This window comes from Papaver somniferum, chromosome 5 (assembly GCF_003573695.1).
Source record: "Papaver somniferum cultivar HN1 chromosome 5, ASM357369v1, whole genome shotgun sequence".
Classification (NCBI taxonomy): domain Eukaryota; kingdom Viridiplantae; phylum Streptophyta; class Magnoliopsida; order Ranunculales; family Papaveraceae; genus Papaver; species Papaver somniferum.
In genome coordinates this window covers 50,555,902-50,578,731 of record NC_039362.1, presented here as the reverse complement: position 1 = coordinate 50,578,731, position 22,830 = coordinate 50,555,902, and positions in this window count along the sequence as shown.

Here is a 22,830-nt window from a genome sequence, read left to right as displayed (position 1 = left end):
AACATTTCGCTCGATTCAAGGAGTCTCCACACGGACGTCTCCTCAATTTCGTAAAAACCAGCAAATCATTTTTCCCCAACCTCAGATTGACGACCACAGTAGGAGATTAATCTCTCGGTTGCAATCTCACAATTTCACAAGATGGCTGGTCTCAGGTCTGGGTTATATAAACGACGCTAACACGGAAATGATTCCGTCCTCTAACACTGGCAGTGGCGATGTTACTCCTCCTCACGCTAACACGGAAGGTCATCCCCTGTTCGGCCGACACCCTGAGGAAGTCAGAGGAAACCCACCACCTACCATGGCTGATCTCATTAAAGTGCAAGAAACTCTTGCAAAGAATCAAACTGATATGGATACAACAGAGAAGGAGTTGTTTGATTATCTGAATACTCTCACTGATAAGATGTCAGAGAAAACTCAAGGAAAGGTAAAGGAAAAGGATAAATCCTCAGATGCTGATCATGAGGTGGTCCCTATTCATACAGTAGATGACGACGAAGTCCGCAAAGCTGCAGACGATCCATCAGCAAAGGAATCATCAAATTTCATTACTCGGGAAGATTTGGAGCGCCTTTTGGAGAACCGTGGAAAGGATAAGACATCACATGTCCATCGTCACCAGCCTCCATATCCTGCCGCTACGCAAAAGATCCCTCTTCCGAAGGGTTATACTTCTCCGACCTTCACTCTGTATGATGGAACTGGCAATGCTAGAGAACATGTCTCTCGTTTCCTAGAAGCCTTGGGAGAACATGAACACAACCATGTTGTTCGCCTCAAGGAATTCTCAAAATCTTTGAAAGGCAGGGCATACACCTGGTACAACAACATCGCACCGGGGACCATCAATAATTGGGGAGAAATGATTAATGCCTTCTACATGAAGTACTTTTTTGTATCAGAACAAGTCACTCTCTCTGATCTTGGAATAATGTTTCAGAGGGTCAGTGAAAATCCCAATGACTGTGTGAAAAGATTCAGAGTCCGGGCCCTGGACTGTCATGATCCAAATGTCACGGAGAAACAGCTGGTAGACTTGTGCATCAATGGCATGATCCCGGTCTACAGAGCTCTACTGGAAAATATTCGTTTCCATACTTTCTCGGGGCATCATGAAGCTGCGAAGAGATCGGCAACTACTGCACCCGCTCTATTGGAAAGAGCAAAATCTTCAAAGGCTAAAGAATCACGAGACACTCGAGGAAGCTGACGTCTGATCAACAAGCAGTACAACCTACATCCCTCCACAAACGTTATTGCAGAAGGGAGCAAACGGAAAGCCGAACCACCGCATAAGCATACCTCAACTCCTTCAAAAACACAAAAGAAGGATAAACAAGATGCACAATCCCCTGGTCAACGTACAGAGGCTCCTGATCAAGATGCACCCGACTTTCCTCTTCCCATTGAAGAGGTGCTCGAACTACTGGATGCCTGGATCCAAGATGGTGCAATCAAATTGCCATATGTCAGGAAAGAGCCAACTGAGGAAGACATGGAAAATACTCGTTACTGCCGCTTCCACAGGTTCGTCAATCACCCCGCAAGTAGATGCAAAGTTCTGAAACGCATATTCAGAGAAAAGGTTGAGTCTGGAGAAATTAATATGGGGGCTGAAGGAGTGCACAAAGACCCCCTCCCAGTCAGGACTTTCTCCATCTCCGAAGAACCAGTCAAAGAAGCAGTTCAGTCATTGATAGAGCATGTCTGCGAATTACTCTATCTGTCGAAAGCGCAAAGGGGAGACATGTTAACGGCTTTGAACCACATAGTTTCTGGAAAACGCCTATTGATTCCAGAAGTACCTCCTGAACCTTCAGCCACTGAAAAAGAAATGTATGACTGGGGACTTCTCACCACGGTGCATATTAAAGGAAATGAATTCAAGAGGGCATTTGTTGATGACGGCACTGCCATCAACATCATTCCTTTGAAAACTCTCAAAGCCGCCGGCATTACTCGACAAGAGGCTACTCACGCTCTCATGGCAATCAGGGATCACGAGGGGACTTCCAGAGACGCATATGGCTACATCATCCTCAAAGTCAAAGAAAGCTCATTCTGCACTGAGACCAAGTTTTACATAATCCGGGAAGACCCAGGATATGACATGATCCTTGGAAGAACTTGGATTCATGTTGGAAGAATGGCTCCAACGCCTTCAGCACAACCTACTGTTAAAGAAGACTCTTACTCGGAAGAAATAGAGAATGCTCCATCATTTGAGCATATGGAGGAAGTTAAAGCTTTGATGGAGCTCACACAAAAACCTGGAGAAAGTGCACACGCCTTTGTCAAAAGGTTCCGTACTCAGGCAAGTCTTATCCCTCTTCATGCACCAATAATACCAATGTTCAAATATGCTACTCTAGTCCGGGGACTTCTCCCTGCTAACAACTTAGCAATTACAAAAAGCTACGAGTGGATAATATCACCTCAGCAATATTACACCAAGTGGTTACACACAAAGCCTCTTCAAATTGGTCATTCTATCGAGAGATTCATTGCTGAAGACGTGGCTAAGCATGACAGACAATATGCTGGATACTCCCCTTTGCACGAGTGTCTATATGTGCCGCAGCCATGGAATCAACAGAGAATATTCAAGGCGCGGATCGCTAAACCGAACAAATTCAAGGAAGGAGATTTGGTTTTCAAGGCAACTAAACGTGATCTCCATTCTGCAAGGAAGTCCAATTGGGAAGGACCATTTATGGTTGCTAAGTCCATAACCGGAGGATATTACAAGTTGATCAACACAGATGGCAGAACCCTGCCAGTAATTCACGAGAATTGGCTTAAGGCATTTGTCTGAAATTATTGAGCATTTGAGGTACTGGACGTTTGAGCATTCATGACGTCTGGATTTGGCATTTAGGATTTTCTTTCATTGTATTTCAATTCCTCCAAAACGTTTGCAATACTTGCATTCATTATTTGAATTCAGCAATTTATCAAGATTTAGTGTATTATTACTTAAAACAAAAATCTCTATCAAATCTAAAAGAAAATCCTCAATCATCTACCGAGTTCAAAACCAATCAACATCAAAACCAAAATAAAACCTCACATCTCTCAGAATTCCAGAAGTCCAAGAGATTATAAAAAGGAAATCAAAGAAAATCAGCAAAGAAATATTTTCGCTCCTCTGCATCCTTCAAGACTCGCAAGGTCGCCTTTTCCTTGTTCAGCTCTTCAGTCAGCCTGGCAATCTTGTCTTCTTTCTCCATCACAACATCATTGGGAAAGGGTATGTTGTTCTCACATGAGTCCTTGATCGCATTTATTTTCTTACGAAGTTACTTCATGTTAAATCCAAGTCTTTCGGAATTCTCCAAGTTGAACTCCCAATCAAAGAGTACATCTGGAGTCACAGTATTTCTGTCCCTAGCGCATATATCACTTACGACACGCAAGACAACACTTACTTGCATTGTTAAATCATAAGCGCGTCCAGGATCCCTGTTAACAATGATTTGACCAAACTTCCTCCATATTTTCTCGTACAAGCCCGCATTTCCAATGAGAACGCTGAACCCACCAACTAGTTCATGATATGGGAGTGATGCATCAAATGGAGGATCAAAAGCAACTCCTGCACTTGGATATTCATGCACCACTATAGGGTTCTCAGTTACTGGAGCAACTTCTACAATCAAGGCAACAGCTTCTTCAGTATTCTCTACTGGTAGCTCGGTTTCTTCTATCACTGAACCAGCAACAATCAGGGTTTCCATAACTTCAGTGACAACCTTATCATGGCCTTGAAGTGCAGGGATGATTGTATCTTCATCAATAATTCCAGGGCAGCTCGAGTTATCCTTATTGGTTTCAGTATCCTCAACTTCGGTATTTGACACCTAATGCGAAGATTACATGAAGTTAGAGCAATCTAAACATGAAACAAATGAGATCATAAAATATAATATACAAGCAGTACAACATCATCAAGATTCATCATTATACACTCAAGGCACGAGCAAATAGCATGAAAGTCATGAAAATACGTTTTGCGGCAAGCTCGTCTGAAGAGACTGTACTCTGCCCTGTACAAGATGACGAACTGGGAGCAATATACAAGGAATCTGAGGATGAGTTATATACCCTTCTCTTCGTATGGATGTCCTATACCGTATATCAAAATTTCATAACAATCCGATGAACGAGCAAAGAGATGTGGCCAACAAATCGAACAACGTACAGTCTGAAAAAGTTCTGAAAATCTCCTGGAAGTTTACTGTTTCGCTTTTTTCAGGCTCTGAATGCGCTCAAAACTTAAAAAGCTTCTACCTTAAAGCTTGGAAATTCTCTGGGCTTAAAGATACATATGCAGACCATGAAAATCCGACTTCATATGAAGGTTTTATGGGATTTTTGCTAAAAGACTGGGTTTTGAATTTTCTGACGACGAATTTCGACAAAGTTTTTCGTATATGCACATGGATTCTCATTAATTCATTCACAAATAAACAATTTCATACTTCTATGAAGAGGTTATAAGATATGTGCTTACTTGGAGAGTCTCCGAATCGATCAAAGAATTGGGATTGCCCGTGTCAACATCAAGAGGCTCATTACTTCCATTCGGTTCCGAACCTTTGGAATTTTCTTCATCTCTATTCTCAAAGGATGACCGAGTATCAGCACTCTCCACCTCCATGGCGACATCCTCCTGGACATAATCTCAAACAATTAGCATTTTACATATGAAGCATTATATTTGGCTATGAGGAAGAATACTCACGTCATTTTCTTCTTCAACGCTCGAATCAGAAATTGTCTGCCCAGCAGCAGAGAATTCAAGACCATCAATACTAGACGGAGCAAAATTCTGTAACCAAATAAAAAATATTGGTTTTACGATCCTAGTAATACGGATAGAAGAAGTCACGGCGGAAAAGTGTCGACAACTCACCAAGGAAACAACCGGGGACTTTATGGTGTTAGGAAGCAGCTTACAATTCTTGTTCCTACCTTCTCCACCGTGAACAACTGTTTCAGCTTCTGAGAAATTCACTTCAAGACGAGGTCTCACAGCACGACCGCCCTGCGAAAGAAATTGAGGTGATAATCAAAGGAAATTATTTCAATTTTACGAAGAATGTGCAAAAGATACATACGGGCGAACATCCTAGAGATGTCTTTCGCTTATCGCCTCCGGAGATGTGTTTCAATCTGGGTCGAGAAGCAATCATATTAGCAGAATGAGGCTCTTTCACCAAAGGTTGACTAACCCTTACGAAATCATGTAAGCGTTCAAATTGTTGGTTCCATAAATCTATATAACCCGGAGTTACATATGTAACTCGGTCAGCACAAGGGAACCAATAAGAGGTTCCTTCGACATGTGTACGGTCTAAACAAGTCTTAATATGTTCCACTGATGGTTTGCTCCTCCGAAAAGTTGGAACGCACGGATCCATACCCATCTGACGGGCTGCTCTGTCAATGTTGTATTCCTCCACCGAAAAGTCTCCATATGTTGCTGCTATTAGATAACCTGGAGTGCATCTCAACATGAAGGATCTTTCGCCATCGCTCAAGTTAGTACCAGATTTCAAAGCCATGCTTTCTCCAGCATTGAAAGTTATCAATTGGGAAACATGAGGAGAAATCAGCACCCAGGGACGTAAGTTAAACTCAGACTCATCGTCTACTACATCAATGAAGCGCGTCTTGGATTGAGGCTGTTTTGTTGACTAACGCATAATACTGGCGTAATCCTTCTTGGGGAAAATACGTCGGGAATCAGCAGCATTCAACCCTTGCAAGATACTACGGGGAATAGGTGCATACTTCTCGAAGAATTCCCACATCAAGGCCTGAAGAAACATCGTATTGGTGTAGCATTCAATCTTCATAAAGCCGTTCGAAACACTGGAGTCTATAACCAAGGAGTTCAGGTTAGAGTACAAAGAACCCAAGAATAAGCTACCTATGGGAATTTGTTCACCTTGAGCCATCTTAATGGCAAAAGGGATTACAAACGGCTTTAGCAAAGTTCCGGCATCTTCAAACACATCCCTGGACAGCCATAAACACAAGAAAGCGGCAATAGAAAACATACTGTCAGGTTCGTCGATAGGGACATCTCGTGGCCACCAGTGTGTTAACCAGTTAGCATAATAACCTTGGCAAGAAGCCTTGTGAATTCTCTCCATCTCAGCTGTTAAGGTGTTGGAAATTGCTTTCTCCTCCGTCAAAAGCTCTTCAGGAAAGTTACCTGTGATTGGAAGATGCAATAAAGCAACTACATCTTCCAAGGTAATAGTAAACTCTCCTCATCTGCATATAAAGGTATGAGTTGGAATGCACCAGCGAGCGAGAAGGGCCACAATACCTCGTGCATCATGAAAAATATACAAATCTCCGGATGATTGAATAGCTCTGGTAACCTGTGCTCTATCCAGCATAACTCTAACACGAGGAAAGCCCAGCATGTGTCTTGCCCATCCAGAAAATTTCTCTAAAGGTCGTCGAGAGAGTTTGAATTCTATAATTGAGGCAAGGAAAACTGGAAAAGTCCTCGTTCAAGGCAAAACCGAATAGCTGATCGAGGAGTTACCAACTTCTTTTGAATAACCGTTCTGGGATTTATCAAAAGGCGGAATGTTAGAGTTCTGAGACGTCTTTCAGTATCTTGCTGAACCGCGAAGAATGCATCATCTATATTTGGAAAATTTTTGATTCCAGGTGCTTCTTCTTCTTCATCACCAATAGAAGTCTCATCCATACACGTATCATCTCTGGAAGCGTCATTTCCTGGGAGTCAGACATCCTTGCGAAGTAGCTGTAATGTGCACAAAGCATTCTACTTCAGTATACTATCATACCAGGTGCAAACTTCGACGATATGATGGGGTCATATAATCTGACAACAAGATACTTATGGAAACATCTACAAAAATGGTAATTCTTGAATCTTACCTCTTTACAATTCCACTAACAATAGTGATTGTGCCGCAAGAGTTAACACTCCAAAATTAGTTCGTTCCTTGAAACCTGCAATAACGAACGAAGCTTTATTAATTTTTGAAACTGATTTTTCATAAAATCATAGACATGATTTTCATAGTATAAACATCCACAACTGAGCTATGAAATTTACACCAAGACAATATTTCATCATAAATAAGTTGTCTAATTTCGAGGATTACTCAAAACCCATGTTTTGATTTTACAAAATAATAAATGTGAGTTAGTCACGTAAATCCTCAAATTTTATCTAATGTGAACAAACTCACATGAACAAAATGTGTCATATTTTGTTTAATATGTCACGGTTTCATGATAAAAAAAATCTATTTTCCTTCGTATGATCGTTTTTCTTTGAAACGAAGGTTTCTTTCGGTTTTGTGAAAAGTTCACATCTTTTAAGATAAAGCTTTGGTTTCCATGAAAGCTCATAAAAAAAATTTTATCACTGGACACAGGTCTATTTTAAAAGAAAAATCTCTCCCAAGTTAGAGATTATTGCTAGTCTCTTGAACCAATGATCGAACGAACATATGTTTAATAAAATAAGGGTTTTTCTACAAAACTCACACTAACATATACACATGTATAGAATTTTAACATGATCAAAGCATGAACAACTCATGAAATCAGCAAATAAAAGCAAAAAAAAAAAAAAAAAATTACCTGGTCGGCGCCGGACGGTGAACGGACGGCGCTAGACGGTGACAACAACTCCGACAAATTTTTGCTGCTCCTCCTAATGCTCGGGCGTGAAGATGAAGAGGAGATGAATATGGTGGTCGGTTGTGAGAGAAATAATAATAAAAAAAGGATTAGTTCCTTTTATATCAAATTTTGTTTCCAAAACCTAATCCCATAAGGATTTCCTTTTCGGGCCCGGCCCGTGAATCCTAGACCAACCAAGGTTCCACCATCAAATCAGCTGTTCTACACCAATTTATGCTCGCTGGATGACGCTCTATTAGGCCACTGGGGTTTGCGCTCAAACCATGGTTTGCTCGTTCAGTTTAAATCCGGTAAAATCTTATCTTATAAGTTCAATTACTTATTTTGTTTGTACCTAGAAAATCACCATTCAATGCAGACTGAGGAACATGACTGTCCCTCACTAAGCAGGAGACTTAATGTAGATGGTGGATTTTCGACAAGGGTAAAATCGTAAAACCATAATTATACATACTCCAGATCCGGCAATCAGATGAGTATTGAGACTCATGTCTCTCATTAAAACATGAAAGCTCATGCCATAAATATCTGACTGAGAAGGCTGTCTCTCAGAGTATATGTATATGTGTAGTCTCCCAGCTGAGGCCACGATACATTTCATGAATACTGAGCAATTTCAGTAATTATTTCCCTATAGAATCGAAAGATTGGGTGGCTCCTAGACAACATGTCTGCTAGTATAGAGCAACAACGTCTTCAGGATGCAACCAGGTTTTACCTAACTATATAAGAGAAGTATGACACTCCAACAAGTTCATATTGCTCAACTCTCAGATAATTAATGCTCCTAGACAGCATGCCTGCTAGTATAGAGCCATCAATTAATTATCTCTGATCGTAATTGAATATGCAGCTATATTCTACGATTCTTTGAATATTTCGTTACGTCAGTTTATGGTTCTTCCCAGCAGAGTTCCATGGGTTAGTAATAAATATTCAACGTATAGGCATCTGAGCATCGACTAAGCCCTGACTAAAATGGTGCAAGTGTACTTAGCAATAATGCACAGACCAGCATCTGAATGCACAAACGAGCATTTCAGAGCACGAAGGAACGATGAACCTATGCAAAATAGGAAAAAATAAATAATAATAATAATAATAAAATATTAACAAAGGCGCCAGGGGACTGGGCTCACCAGCCGGCCAGTCACGCCGTGACCAATCCCACGCCCAATTTTATATTTTATTATTTTCCCTGATCTCATGAAAATCCTCTCATTTGAGAAAATCTCCTTCGTTTCAAGGAAACTCCCAGTCCCATGGTGTTTCCACACGTCAAGGAAATAATAAAATTAGGAAAGGGTGTCGCGGGACCAAGCCCACTAGCCGGCCGGCCATGCCCTGGCCGTGACCGGTCCCATACCTCACGGTTCCTTATTATTTTATTATTCCCCTCATCCTATAAAAATTCCCTGATTTCATGATTTTTCCCTAAACCCATGAAAATATATTATAAAATTAGGAAAACCGTGGGAACGGATCCTAGCCGGCCAGTCATGCCCTAGCCGGTCCCGCACGCCCCTTATTTTATTATTATTATTTGTTTTGTTTTCCTCATTCCATGAAAACTCTCTGATTTCAACAAAATACCTTGGTTTCAACAAAACTCTTGATTTTATGAAAAATCCCTAAAATCATGAAAATTACATAAAATTGGGAAGAGTGTTTTGGGACCGTGCACGTTGGCCGGCCAACCATGCCCTGGCCATTGCCGGCCCCACACTCCATCATTCCCTATTTTATTATTATTTTATTTCCCTAATCTCATGGAAGTTCCCTAATTTCATAAAACTCTTCAGTTTCATGGAATTTCCCTCAATTCAGAGAAAATACATAAAATTACATAAAATTGGGAAGAGTGGTCTGGGACCGGGCCCGTTGGCCGGTCGGCCATGCCCTGGCCATTGCCGGTCCCACACTCCATCATTCCCTATTTTATTATTAGTTTTCATCATCTCATGAATTTTTCCTAGTTTCAGCAAAACCCTGGATTCTACATATTTTCTCAAAATGTTGCTCAAACGCACACCGGAAAATATCAAAACTCTCAGGACTGGGACACGAACTCCGTGGAGACACGGGCACATCCCCTTTACCGACCAAGGGTGGCCCTAAGGCTTGCAAATGGCCGATCCCACATGTTTTAGTTATTTTGACCTAATTTGCTCAATTGCCCGTATTAGGTCCAAACTCTTTTCAAATGAGGGTTTGCTCAAATGACCATCAATTGGTCCCACGACCACCAAGGGCCGGTCTCATGACCTCTTGGTGGGTCCCTCATCTTTTGATAGCTAGGTTTTACTACTTGTCGCTCACACGAGCATTATTTTAACAAATGATTAAACCAGCATTTAATCATTCTTTCACCAACTGGTCCTCAAGAGACTTTGGTATTTTGCTCATTAGAGCATCTGGGCATTACATGGTGGATTCATCATCCCATGTAGCCAGTCCCTGCTTCGCTCAGCGGTTGGTTTTCAATAAATCATCAATTCATTAAAATTAGGGGTTTGAATCCAAAGCTTTGCAAAACATAATTTTGAGCAGATTCAAATACTGATAATTTTATGTTGATCCCATGATCAACACTTTTATTTATTATACTCGGCCCAGTAGTCACTATCTTAAATTAATATTTTATTTGGTCCTGCAACCAACAATTCATCAAACGAGCAATATTTTCTCAGACTAGCAATATTTGCTCAAACCGGCAATATTTGCTCAGATTAAAGAATATTGGTTCAACTATCAATATCCAACAATTCAGCAAATACGGCTTGCTCAAGTTATCAATATGACAATGATATTTTGCCTCAGCAGACATATTCAATCGATGAGTCTCAGAACATTTGCAAATTATGTTCAACTCAGCAATACAAGGACTCATCGTCCCATAAAGTCAGCAACTGACTCCACAATCACGAGACGTCAATCGTGTCACATGGGGGGGATATTAACTAGGGTTTTGGTCTGGCGGTCTGCGGCACGTGTGTCTAAACACACGACGAGAATGTGAGAAAGTCGTGCAATCAGTTGGAAGAGTCAGCAAAGTAGTGGGTGGAAAATTAACCAAGTCTCGACATGATGAGTAACTGGTTTTGACATGATTTCCCACTTCCCCACTCTCTGACTCCAGCAACTGTCACACTTCATGGGATCATGGTGTTTTCATCTTAGCAATATAAAAGACATTTGAATCATGATTGAAAAAGACTAGGAATTTCTCGGCAAGTTCATACAGACAATCTTTCGTCTACACGAACTTATCGTATGAGAAATCACTCTCAATTGAGTAAACTTCAATCGTTCAGAACTTTCCTACGCTGAATTCACAACACACCTACAATCTTAGATCACCATTGATCCCGCACATTTCTCAGCTTCCCTCCTACAGATCAACCCATCCTCTCTTGTGACCGAATTGACTCTGTAACGACCATTGTTCTTGGTTTAGGCTGGAGTCTTACAGATTGATCTCTCGAACTTGAAGCACTCCCTTTTTGCAGTGTATCTGTGTGAGGTTCAACATTTCTCTCGGTTCAAGGAGTCTCCACACAGACGTCTCCTCAATTCCGTAAAAACCAGCAAATCGTTTTTCCCCATCCACACCTGGTTTTTCTGCTGGATTAGGATGAAGAATATGATGGTGCCCCTTAACTTAGAGTAGGGGTGCCAATAGCTCTTGTCCCGTAAAATGACCAGTTTACCCTTTTTATCTTCTAAGTTCTTATTTTTCTCATAACTTCTTCATACGAAATCAGAATGACATCATTCTTTTGCCGTTGGCTTCGTATTTTCGTCCTCTTCGAGATGATAGCAAGAACTCCTAGATTCGAAGGAGTTCCACTTGGTCTTTGGCCCTTCTCCATTTATAGCTAACTTCTATTATTACACAATTAAGTGCAAGTTCACTTCTTTTGGATGATTCACCTACTAAAACATAAATAAGAGAAAACAAGAGTAATATACAATAATTCTCAAGAATATATAGCAATTACTAGCATGGATTCGATACTAAATATATGCAAAATATGCACTTAACATGTGTATGGATGTGTGTGAGATTCAATTATTTCCGGTTAAGAAAAACTATTGTTATCTTGCAAAAATTGTGTGGTATCAATTGGTTAGGCTTACAAAATTTCGTTGCAATTGCGGTGCTATAATGTCTATGTTGTTTCAATTGCTTCCGATTGAGGTGAATAATTATGCAGGTTGATTTATTTGGTTTGTATGAATTATTTATGGCTTAACAAAAGAAAAGGGTTACGGGATGAGTCGTTTAGTCCAATTCGATTCCGGATAAGAGAAACTAAGTTTATCTTAGTTAGACTTATCAAAGTGAAGGTTTCGGTTATTCAAGTATAATCGAATGCCTTAACAATAAATGCTAGTTAACTAACCTAGTTCTTGTCTTGTTTAAAATTGAAAGGTCTAAGTTATATGGATAATTAGAACCTGATGAGAAATATAGAGTTATCTTTATTTTGGTCTTATCGAATGAAGCGATTGTATTTGTACAATTGGTTTAGCAAAGGAACTAAAGTGCTTAGTTGATTTTTGGTTTGCTAAACTAAATTGGAAAAATTGCTTCGGCAATTGTTTCCTCGATAACATATCAAAACAAATTACTTTGTAGTTTCGGTTTTGATATTGGTTATCAAAAATGGTGTGTGGAACCCTCGTGCTTAACTCTATAGGTTTGCAAGTCTATTTTGAGATTTGTAAGATTCTTTTCGTGTTGTCCTTTATTTTTTCGTTTCTTTGTCATTTTGTGACAAAAAGGGGGAGAAATATATGGAGTAAACAAGTGATACTGGTATTGATTTTATATTGATTGATATCACTAAGGTAAAGAACAATTGTACTTAAACGTTTATCTAACGAAAGAGTGAAAGCATAAACTAAGAGGGAGTAACATATCATACTAATTGGTATAACAAAGACGTGCGGATTGATGAAATCTACCTATCTCACCTTTAGGGGGAGTATTAGCTTTTTTATTATTATAATGTCAATAACGACATTTAAGGATTGAATGAATGCAGGTTATTATGCTGTTGAATTCGGGAATCAAGCGTATGTGTAATGAATTCTTGTAATTTGTTTATCCATATGATTGTAAGAGTTTTGTCACTAAAATTGACAAAGGGGGAGATTGTTAGAGCATAGCTCGGTTGAACCCACCAAGCATTGGTATGTCAAGTTTGGTTGTCATATTTTAGTGAATCAAAACTCATTTTAAGAGTCTCTTAATTATGTGCTAGAGTCAACTTCATACAGGTTAGCTTGAAAGTATAAGGATATGAGACATTACAAGTATTGCGAAGACTTGAAGAAGTGAATAAGTAAGAAGCTACAACGACAACATCATCCTTCCACTCTAGGTTAGTGATATTTGACTTGAACTGTTTCATTCCCTAACGTATCTTTCAAGTTGTGCATATTGAAAACGAAACTGTGAAGCATGAACACTCTAGATAGACATGGTATTAAGGAATACAATATGAAGTTTATTGCTTAACCATTAAACTTTATAGATAAGACATCGACATAATCGTTTAAATGCTATTTTGATTATGTATGGGTATGAGGTGAGGATTTCATCCTAGGAAACAATGTTCTACATGTGTTTTAAGGAAGTAAGTTCATAAACTTATTTATGAATCGAAAAGGAAATCGCCAGGCATTATTGGGATTGTTATTCATTTCATATCTTGTGAACATCCAATATGTGTAATTTAGTATAACCGCTCACGACTTGTTTGTGTTCTTGGTAAAACTATTCACAAAGGCCTGAATTATGTATTGGTATGACTTTATTAGTGAAACCGATCTTAAGTAATCACCTGAGATGGTATGACCGAGTTTGTGATTTGTTTAACCGAATCTGGGTAAAGGGGAACTGATCCTATGAAGAGGTGCAACACATCACAAAGGGGAATCGATCCTTGTATGAGGTGCAGCAAGTTTGTAGAAGAAAGGGGAACCAATCCTATGGACATGTGCAACACATATAAGTTAGATACCATATATATGTGGGGAACCGATCCTAGTACCTAGTAAAACGAATTTTGGAAAGCTAGTGTGTCTATGCACAGTACTCACATGGAGGTAGAACCGAAACTTGTTTTGGTAGAACCGTTAAACCCATGATTTGTGATTGAGTGTTTCTTGATCAATCGCATAGTTCTTGGAAATCAGATGAACCAGTTCTAAACTTTTTTGGAAGTGTGGTATAATCGGTTCCAAGATTGTAAATATGAAAAAGGATTTACAAATAAAAAGATGTCGACATACTTTGAACATGTTCAGTAACTCTTATCTTTTATTGTTCAAAGATATTCCTTAATAACTCAAGGAGATCATGGACCGAAATAAGTTGAGAATCTTTTAATTAAGGTTGTTAATTTTATATGCTTTTAATTACCAGCAATTAAAATGCATATCTCAGGAAAATAAAAATTGGTAATGTGCATTTACTAATTGGAGATTTTCTAGTAGGATTTCAGTTAATTTTGGACAAAGCATTTCTAGGAATAATGAAAACCGATTTGGGAATTTATTTCATATCTTAAGAATATTCGGTTTTGGAAATTCCTTGGTGTCCAAACTTCCTTGGTCTATAAATACCCAAGTTTGGATTTCGATCAAACTATCCTAAGATCCAACAAAACTACCTTGTTGTGTTGTTACTGGTTGAGTCGTCTATTCGGAGAGGAAAGTACCCTAATTAGGCGAAATCTCTTACGACCGCTCGTTTAAATACTTTTGTGGGATCAAGAAGCTCTACGAATACTGTTGGTGGGAAACTAGATAATTGCAGTATTATTAGTTTTCGATTTGATTTGATTGACTAACGGTTGTTGAACTTTGATTGCACCTAGTTTGTTTATTCTTGAGAATCTTCTCTTCTAATATAAGATTCACTCAAACTAGATCGAAGTTTCGACGGGATCTTTAGAACTGTTTGTATCTAAAGACGTCTTGTGATAATCCATTGTTAACAGACTCCGTTCTTTGCGTGATTGATCTCAAGAGATTCAAGTTGTGGTGTGTAGGTGTTTATTGAAGATTTAATAAGATTTGAAGACAAAGAAGATTTATTATTGGTTTCATAATCTTTGGTGCGCACAAAACTTGATCGGCTAGGATCCAACTATAATCAGTTTATCCTCGATAGATTTGATTGATTAGTTGGGTAAATCGGCATCACTATATAGTATCTTGGTAGATCTTATCTTTGATTGCAAAATATAAACTCCGTTACTTTGGTAGTTCTTGAATAGATAGATCTAAACCCGACAAAGGAGTTTATTGGATTAAACAGAAGAGCCTTTTTCTAACTCATATCACTGAGATTGAATAGAGTTGTTACCGAACAGATTTGTTGTTCCTTTACTGTTTGGAATACGAACCAAAGTAATTGTTCCAGTGCGTGCACTTATTGAATGTCGGAAGCGCAGGGATACTGAAGAAACTAGGTGAACTATAGGTTTAGTTGTTTGGTCTCAACTGTACGAAGTTGGTGTGATTTTGTATACAGGCTTAATTCTGAGAGTATTCAATTTTGGACTAGGTATCGGGGTTTTTCTGCATTTGTGTTTCCTCGTTAACAAAATCTTGTTGTGTTATTTACTTTTTTTTTCCGCAATTTTAATTGTTGTTATTATAATTCAAAGTAAATTACACAAATGTTAACTCCATATTACTTGATAGTGATCCTATAGAGTTTGGTTAAGTCCGAACCTGAAAAAGCGGGGGTCTAACAACCACACCCAATATTTCGCTTAGCAATCTATATGGACAAACTCCAATATACTTTTATGAGAATCAACTAGACAGTTAGACTCAATCAATGAAAAGTATATCAAAGAGTTTATATTTCAATCTCTCGATTTGATCTTTACTCAAGCAAATAGAAATCTGCGAGTCTTTATCAAAGAGAGGTAACTTGGATGGTACCAAAGACCAATATCCAAGTGTCAATCAATTTAATTCAACAACCAAAAAGGTCGGATATTCTAATTGATTGAACAACGCACAACCTGTATTATTTCAATTATATAAACAAATATAATGCAGAATAGAAATAACACAGACACCAGAATTTTGTTAACGAGGAAACCGCAAATGTAGAAAAACCCCGGGACCTAGTCCAGATTGAACACACATTATAATCCGCTACAGACACTAGCCTACTCCAAACTAACTTCGGTCTGGACTGTAGCTGAACCCCAATCAATATCATACTGATCCAATGAACAGTTATGCTCCTACGCCTCCGATCCCAGCAGGATACTACGCACTTGATTCCCTTAGCTGATCTCAACCACAACTAAGAGTTGCTACGACCCAAAGTCGAAGACTTTAATAAACAAATATGTATCACACAGAAAAGTATACGATAATAGATAAATCCGTCTCCCACGAATATACCTACGAGTTTTGTTCCGTCTTTTGATAAATCAAGGTGAACAAGAACAAATCAATAAACCGGTATTATATTCCCGAAGAACAACCTAGTATTATTGATCACCTCACAATAATCTTAATCGACACAGCGAAAAAAGTTATTGTGGAATCACAAACTATGAGACGAAGTTTGTTTGTGATTACTTTTTATCTTGCCTATCGGAGATAGAAATCTCAAGCCAATTATTACAATTGTATTCGTACGATAGAAACAGCAAGATCAGATCACACAACTACGATAAAAGAAGTATCGGTATGGCTTCACAATTCCAATGAAGTCTTTAAGTCGTTAACCTGGTTTAGAAGAAGAAACCAAAGGTTAAAGGAGAATTGACTCTAGCTTAGCACAACTAGTATCACACAGAATGTGTGGGGATTGGGTTTCCCAGTTTCTAGAGTTCTCTCTTATATACACTTTCGAATCAGGGTTTGCAATCAATGTTAGCTTAGTAACAAAGCATTCAATATTCACCGTTATATGAAAACCTGATTAGATTCAAGCTAATATTTCTCAACCGTTAGATTGAAACTTAGCTTGTCGCACACAAATGAAATGTCCAATTTTGGGTTTATGAACCGTAACCAAACATTAACAGTTGTTGGTTTAACAAGTGAACCAAATGGTTAGCCATATGATTACTCTCATATCAACCTTATTCTTCTTCACCATAACTAGTTCAAATGACTCAAATGAACTAGTTAGAGATTTGTTCAATTGCAAGGAAATCTTATGTAACTACACAAGACACAATTGAAGCAAAATCGGTTTGATTCACTCGAATCGGTTCATGAACTTTATAGCCACGGTTTGCAAAAGCATTCCTTAGTTTATTTAAACATTAGTTCAAGAAAAACCGACTTTAAATATAACCTGCTCAAGTTCGCGGACTGGGTTCGCGGACTTAAGCTCATGGAAGGAGTACACAAACTCCAGCAGAAAATCTCGGGCCGAGAAGTTCCGCAAGTTCGCGGACTTGGCTCACGCCACTTCCAACTTCTCTTGATCAACAAAGTTAGCAAACTTTGGTTCAAGGAATAGTACTTGTGCATATATGTGTTTCCATAACAATGCTTATATCCACCAATGGTTATGTTATCTAAACTCTCATTTCAATCATTGAAACATTCTCAGAGAACGTTATATAGTCGTTATTCACAGACTATTTTTCGTCAGAGAAATTTTCAAAGTGATTGAAACATAACATGACTTTCGTCACTTGGTAAAGATGAATTCGGCCAAAGCGAAAGCTTACCAACACACATTTCGAGAAATAGATAGGCGAGATAAACTCGGCTCGAAATAGAAAATGTGTATAATGAAAGTCTATATATCAAAACGACTTTTGTCTCAAGAGTAGGAGATAGAGTAAATAGAATTTTGAGTGACAGATAAGTTCAAGTCTCCACATACCTTTTAGTCGATAAAGATCCACCAGTTCCTTGAGTAGTCCTTCGTCTTGTATGATGTTTTCCATGGAGTCTTGATCTGAACTACACTTTCTATCCTAATCCAAGACCTTAGCTCTAATAGGCTAGTAATCAAGACAAACATGCTTGAGATAGAAACGCATGCGAGTTCGACCGAGCAATGCTCTAACATAACCTATTATCTAGTAATCACACTTTGATTGTTGTATTGTATTGATCTCGTATCCATAGATGACCACACAAAGTGTGAATACCGATTCGTTGTATTGTCTCGACTCAGTACATAGACAATCACTTTCGGTAAGAGGACTTATGGGTGGAAAAGTTTAAGATTGTGGTATATTTGGGTACCCTCGTCTTTTCATAATCAATTAACGGATCCCGAGTGAGTTCTAGAAACCATCGATGTAGATTCGGATATTGATTTGGTTAAAGTCATTGATACTCTTTTTCACAAGAAACAAAATTGATAAGGAAAATTGATGGACTTCACTGTGAACTATACATCAAGAATTTTGATCTTCGAGAAGGATCTGAAAGAGAAAAGGATCTTCAAAAGAAATTGGATGATCAAGTTCGTCTCAATGAGGATTATACTGTAAAACTAGATGATTCAAAGGTGTTGATGGTGGATTTTCAATAAAGGATAAAATTGTAAAATCATGATCTTGCATGTTTCTGACACGGCTTCAGAAATATATGTGAAACTCATATTTTAGGATTTGTGAAAGCTCATTTTCACAATCTCTGACTGAGCGTACACCCTCTCTAGCTTCACCATACAGCTCCTTGAACCCTTCTTAGCTTCACCATCAGCTGCAATTCAGATCTTCTTCTTGTTCTTCTCAGTAATTTCTTGGTTTAAAAACAACTTCGAAATCATACCCATCTTGTAATTTATCACCAACAGCTCCAAACGTAAACCCCTCACCAGATTTGAGCAGAAACCCTACATCAAATTCAGATCCCAATCTCAAACCCTAGCTTCTCTGGAACTCAAATTCAAAACTCTAACAACCTTCCTCACAGCAACACCAGATTCATTTCTCCATCTCTATGTGTTATTCACTCGAGTATCACCAAAAACAGTTGATTCTGATTCAAACCCTCATCTTCTTTCTCTGATTTCCATCAACACCTCTCTCAGATACCCTAATTGTTTGATAAACTCCCATCTGTTCTTCACAGCATCGGCAAATCGCGTTTGTTTCCTTCACCAGCAACATCATCTTCTCGAGCTCAGGCATCATCGCCTCTATTTCCTCTCTTACAGCAGCCGTCATGGCTTCTCCTCTGATTTAGGGAGTGAATGATTGAGAGAAATCAATTTCTCTTCTGAATTCTAGGGTGTGGTAATGATAAGAAGTACTACATGCACCCAGAACTAGGATAAAGGCCATCCAATTACTATTTGGCCTGTCAGTCTCAAAAAACCGATAGTTAATTCTTCACTCCTTCTTGCGACCTTAGACGACTCCATATATCACTCGCCTGTGAATTGACCTTTTTGCGTTTTACGCCCTAAATAGCTGATTTCTTCTTCTTTTGCTCCGAATGATTCCAGCATCCATATAAACTCAAAAACAAACATAAGATACATAATTCACAAGAAACTAAGCAAAGAAAGCATAAACAATAGATAAATATTAAGGTGTTTTAGACACCTATCAATCTCATACCTTGATTCTCGAATAAACTCGCTCCTAGACATATTGCATGCTAGTATATAGCAATTCATAGATTAAATTCTAGCGCAATATTCATCAATCAAATTCCTAGAAAAATAATCTATTTTATCTCATTAATCCGTTTCATGGCTTATTCCCGGCTGAATTCCATGAATTAAAAATAGATAATCAATCTATCTCATTATTCCGTTTCATGGCTCATTCCCGGCTGAATTCCATGAATTAGTAATAGATAATCAATCTATGTCATTACTCCGTTTCATGGCTTATTCCCATCTGAATTCCATGAATTAGTAATAGATAATCAATTTATTTTATTCCTTTGTTTCATGGCTTATTCTCAGCTAAATTCCATGAATAAGTAATAAATATTCACTGTTCGGGCATCTGGGCCACCACCGAGTAATCCCCGAGAAAATGGTGCGAGTGTACTTAACAATAATGCATGAACGAGCACCCAAATGCATAAACGGGCATTCAAAAATATGGACGAACGAGGAAACCTACGTGAAACAGTGAAGAAAATAATAAAAGAGAGGCGCACGAGGCCGGGCCCACCGATCGGTCATGCCGCCGTGGCCGGTCCACGCCTCCCCTTTTATTTTTATTTTATTTTATTATTTTCCTCATCTCACGAAAACTCCCTCATTTGAGTCAACTTCCTCGTTTGAGCAAAACTCTTAGTTTCTCCATATTTCTTCACACAAGGATAAAATAATAACATAAAATAAGGAAAAGCAGCATGGGACCGGGCCCACCGACCGGCCGGACATGCCTTAGCCGTGGCCGGTCCCACACTTTTCTAAATACTAATTTTATTATCATTTCTTCTCTCGCTTCATGAAACTCATTCGTTTGAGGGAAAAACCTAATTTTTCCATATTTCTCAAATATGGATCAAACTCTCAAAAAAGCCAAAAAGTTAAATGGTCACACGACCATCCGGGCTCCTCACGAAAAATATTAAAATATCATTTATTTTAACATACTCAATATATTGGTTGCACGAGCAAAGTTCTACTTGCTGATTCGAGCAAAATCGATAGTTTCAGTCAAGATCAAACTCTTCTGAAAATCCAAAATATTGCTCGAACGTGCATCAGAAAATACCAAAATTCTCAGGATTGAGTCACGGAAAATATGGTGACACAGGCATGCCACCTTGACCGACCAAGGTCGGCCCCTTGGCTTATAGAAGCCAGTCCCATACTCTATTATGATTTTAACCTAATTAATATTCCATAATTCATACTGGATTCAAACTCTTTCCAAACGACTTGGAATTTGATCAATCGACCATTAGTTGGTCCCACGATCACCAGGGACGGTTTCATACCCCTTAGTCGGTCTCTCCTCTCCCCATAATTAGGTTTCACCACCTAACGCTCAGACGAGCATTATTTTTAATAATGATTAAACGAGCATTTAATCATCTTTCACCAACTGGTCTACAAAGGACTTTGGTGCATGCTCATTCGAGCACCTGGGACCTACATGGTACGCCCATCATCCCATGTAGCCGGTCCCTCTCTCACACATTGGTTGATTTTCAGTAAACCATCAATTGATCAACACTCGATCAAAATTAGGGTTTCGAACCAAATGCTCTGCAAACCATAATTCTGAGCAAGTTCAAACACTAATAATTTTATGTTGATACAGCAATCAAATTCTTTGTTAGAGCATTGCTCGGTCGAACTCACAAGTGTTGCTGTCTCAAGCTTTTGGTGTCTAGTTTAGTTGATCAAAACTATAAGTCTTAATTTCTAGTCTACTTATAGCTATGTCTAGGATTATGATAGAATGTGTAGTTGAGATTTAGACTTCACGACGTTCGTCGATTGAAGACGAAGATCTATTTGAGGAGATCTTGGAGGAACTTCATCAACAAAAGGTATGTGGAGACTAAAACTTATCTACCACTCAGAAGTTTATTCTATTATATATCCTAATAATACTAAGTCGTATAGCTATGTAGACTTTTATATTATACACATTTGATATTTCAAGTTGAGCTTAACTCGGTTATTTATATATTCCTCGAAATATGTGTTGGAAGCTTTTTTCTTTAGCTACGTTCATCATATTTTTGACGAGTTTAATTGGAAACAATTTATTTGTTGGAAACTAAATAATAAGTCAAAAGATGATCATGTGAAAATTGCGTTGAAACATCTTACATGATTTGTGTGAGACAATCATTTGATGTTGACTCGTAAATTTTCATATTGATCATTCGATCATTTGAAAATTACTTATAAGCTAATAGTTTGTGTAAGACAACTATTTTCGTCTTCTAAGGATGTTTCAATGATTGAAATGGGAGTTTAGAACAATTAACCTTTGTCTGGATACATCATTGTATGCATACCAGTATGCAAACTGTTTTGGTATAATTCAGGTCCGGGAACCTTGTTTGCATACCTAGTATGCAAACGGTTTTAACTGTTAAAGTACAGGAACCAAGTTTGCATACCAGTATGCGAACGGTTCTACCTGAGTTAAGGTCCGGGACAGCAGTATGCATACCCGTTTGCAAGCTGCTGGACAAGACCAAAGTCCGAAAGCTATAGTTTGCGTACCTGTTTGCAAACTTAGTGGTTAAAGTTCTAAAATCGGTTAAGTATGTTTTCATACTCATGAACAAATACATTTATGAATTAAAGAATGCAATCTTTGCAAACCGTGGCTTTTCATGAATTGATACTTATGAATCGATCCGATTTTGATTCAATTGGTTCATATATATTTCTGTGAAATAGTAAACAATTTAACTACTCTATTTGAAACACAATTAGATTTATTTGATTATCTTTCATGATTGATTGATCATCATAGTTGAGCTAGAAGTGTTAGATGAATGTGGTTAAGATAAAAGTGTCCATATGGCTAACTTCGGTTAACTATTATTGAGCCAACTCAATATACACATTTAGGTACGGTTACCCATATCTAAATGAAGGTATATTTCATTTGTGTGTAACAAGCTAAGACCATCTAACGGTGGAGAGATATTGCTTTGGTTTTAAGCAGACTTAGCTTGAATCTTAAATCAGGTTTTCATCTAACGGTGAATATTGAATGCTTTGTTACTAATCTATCTTAGCTTTGATTGAAAGCAAACCCTGTTTTGAAAAACTATATAAGGGAGAACTCTAGCAACTGGAAAACCTAATCCCGGCACTTTCCTGTGTCCTAGTTGCGACTAGAGACGACTTTCCTTTAACGTAGGTTTTCCATAACCATTATAGGTTAACGACTTGAAGACTTCATTTGGGATTCGTGAAGCCAGACCCAATTATTTTCCCTGTAGTTGCATGAGCTGATCTTACTTTTTCTATTGTATTGAGTTTTATTTTCTCTAAGATTTGCTCGAGATTTATATCTGATAATGGTCAGTTGTAATCACGCTTATAATTGAAAAGTATCTTTTGAAATCCAGGTTATTTGAACCGTTGTCATAGTTTGCTTGTCTTCTACACCCAAGAATTCATATCCAAGGGTTAATTAACCAAAAAATTGGTAT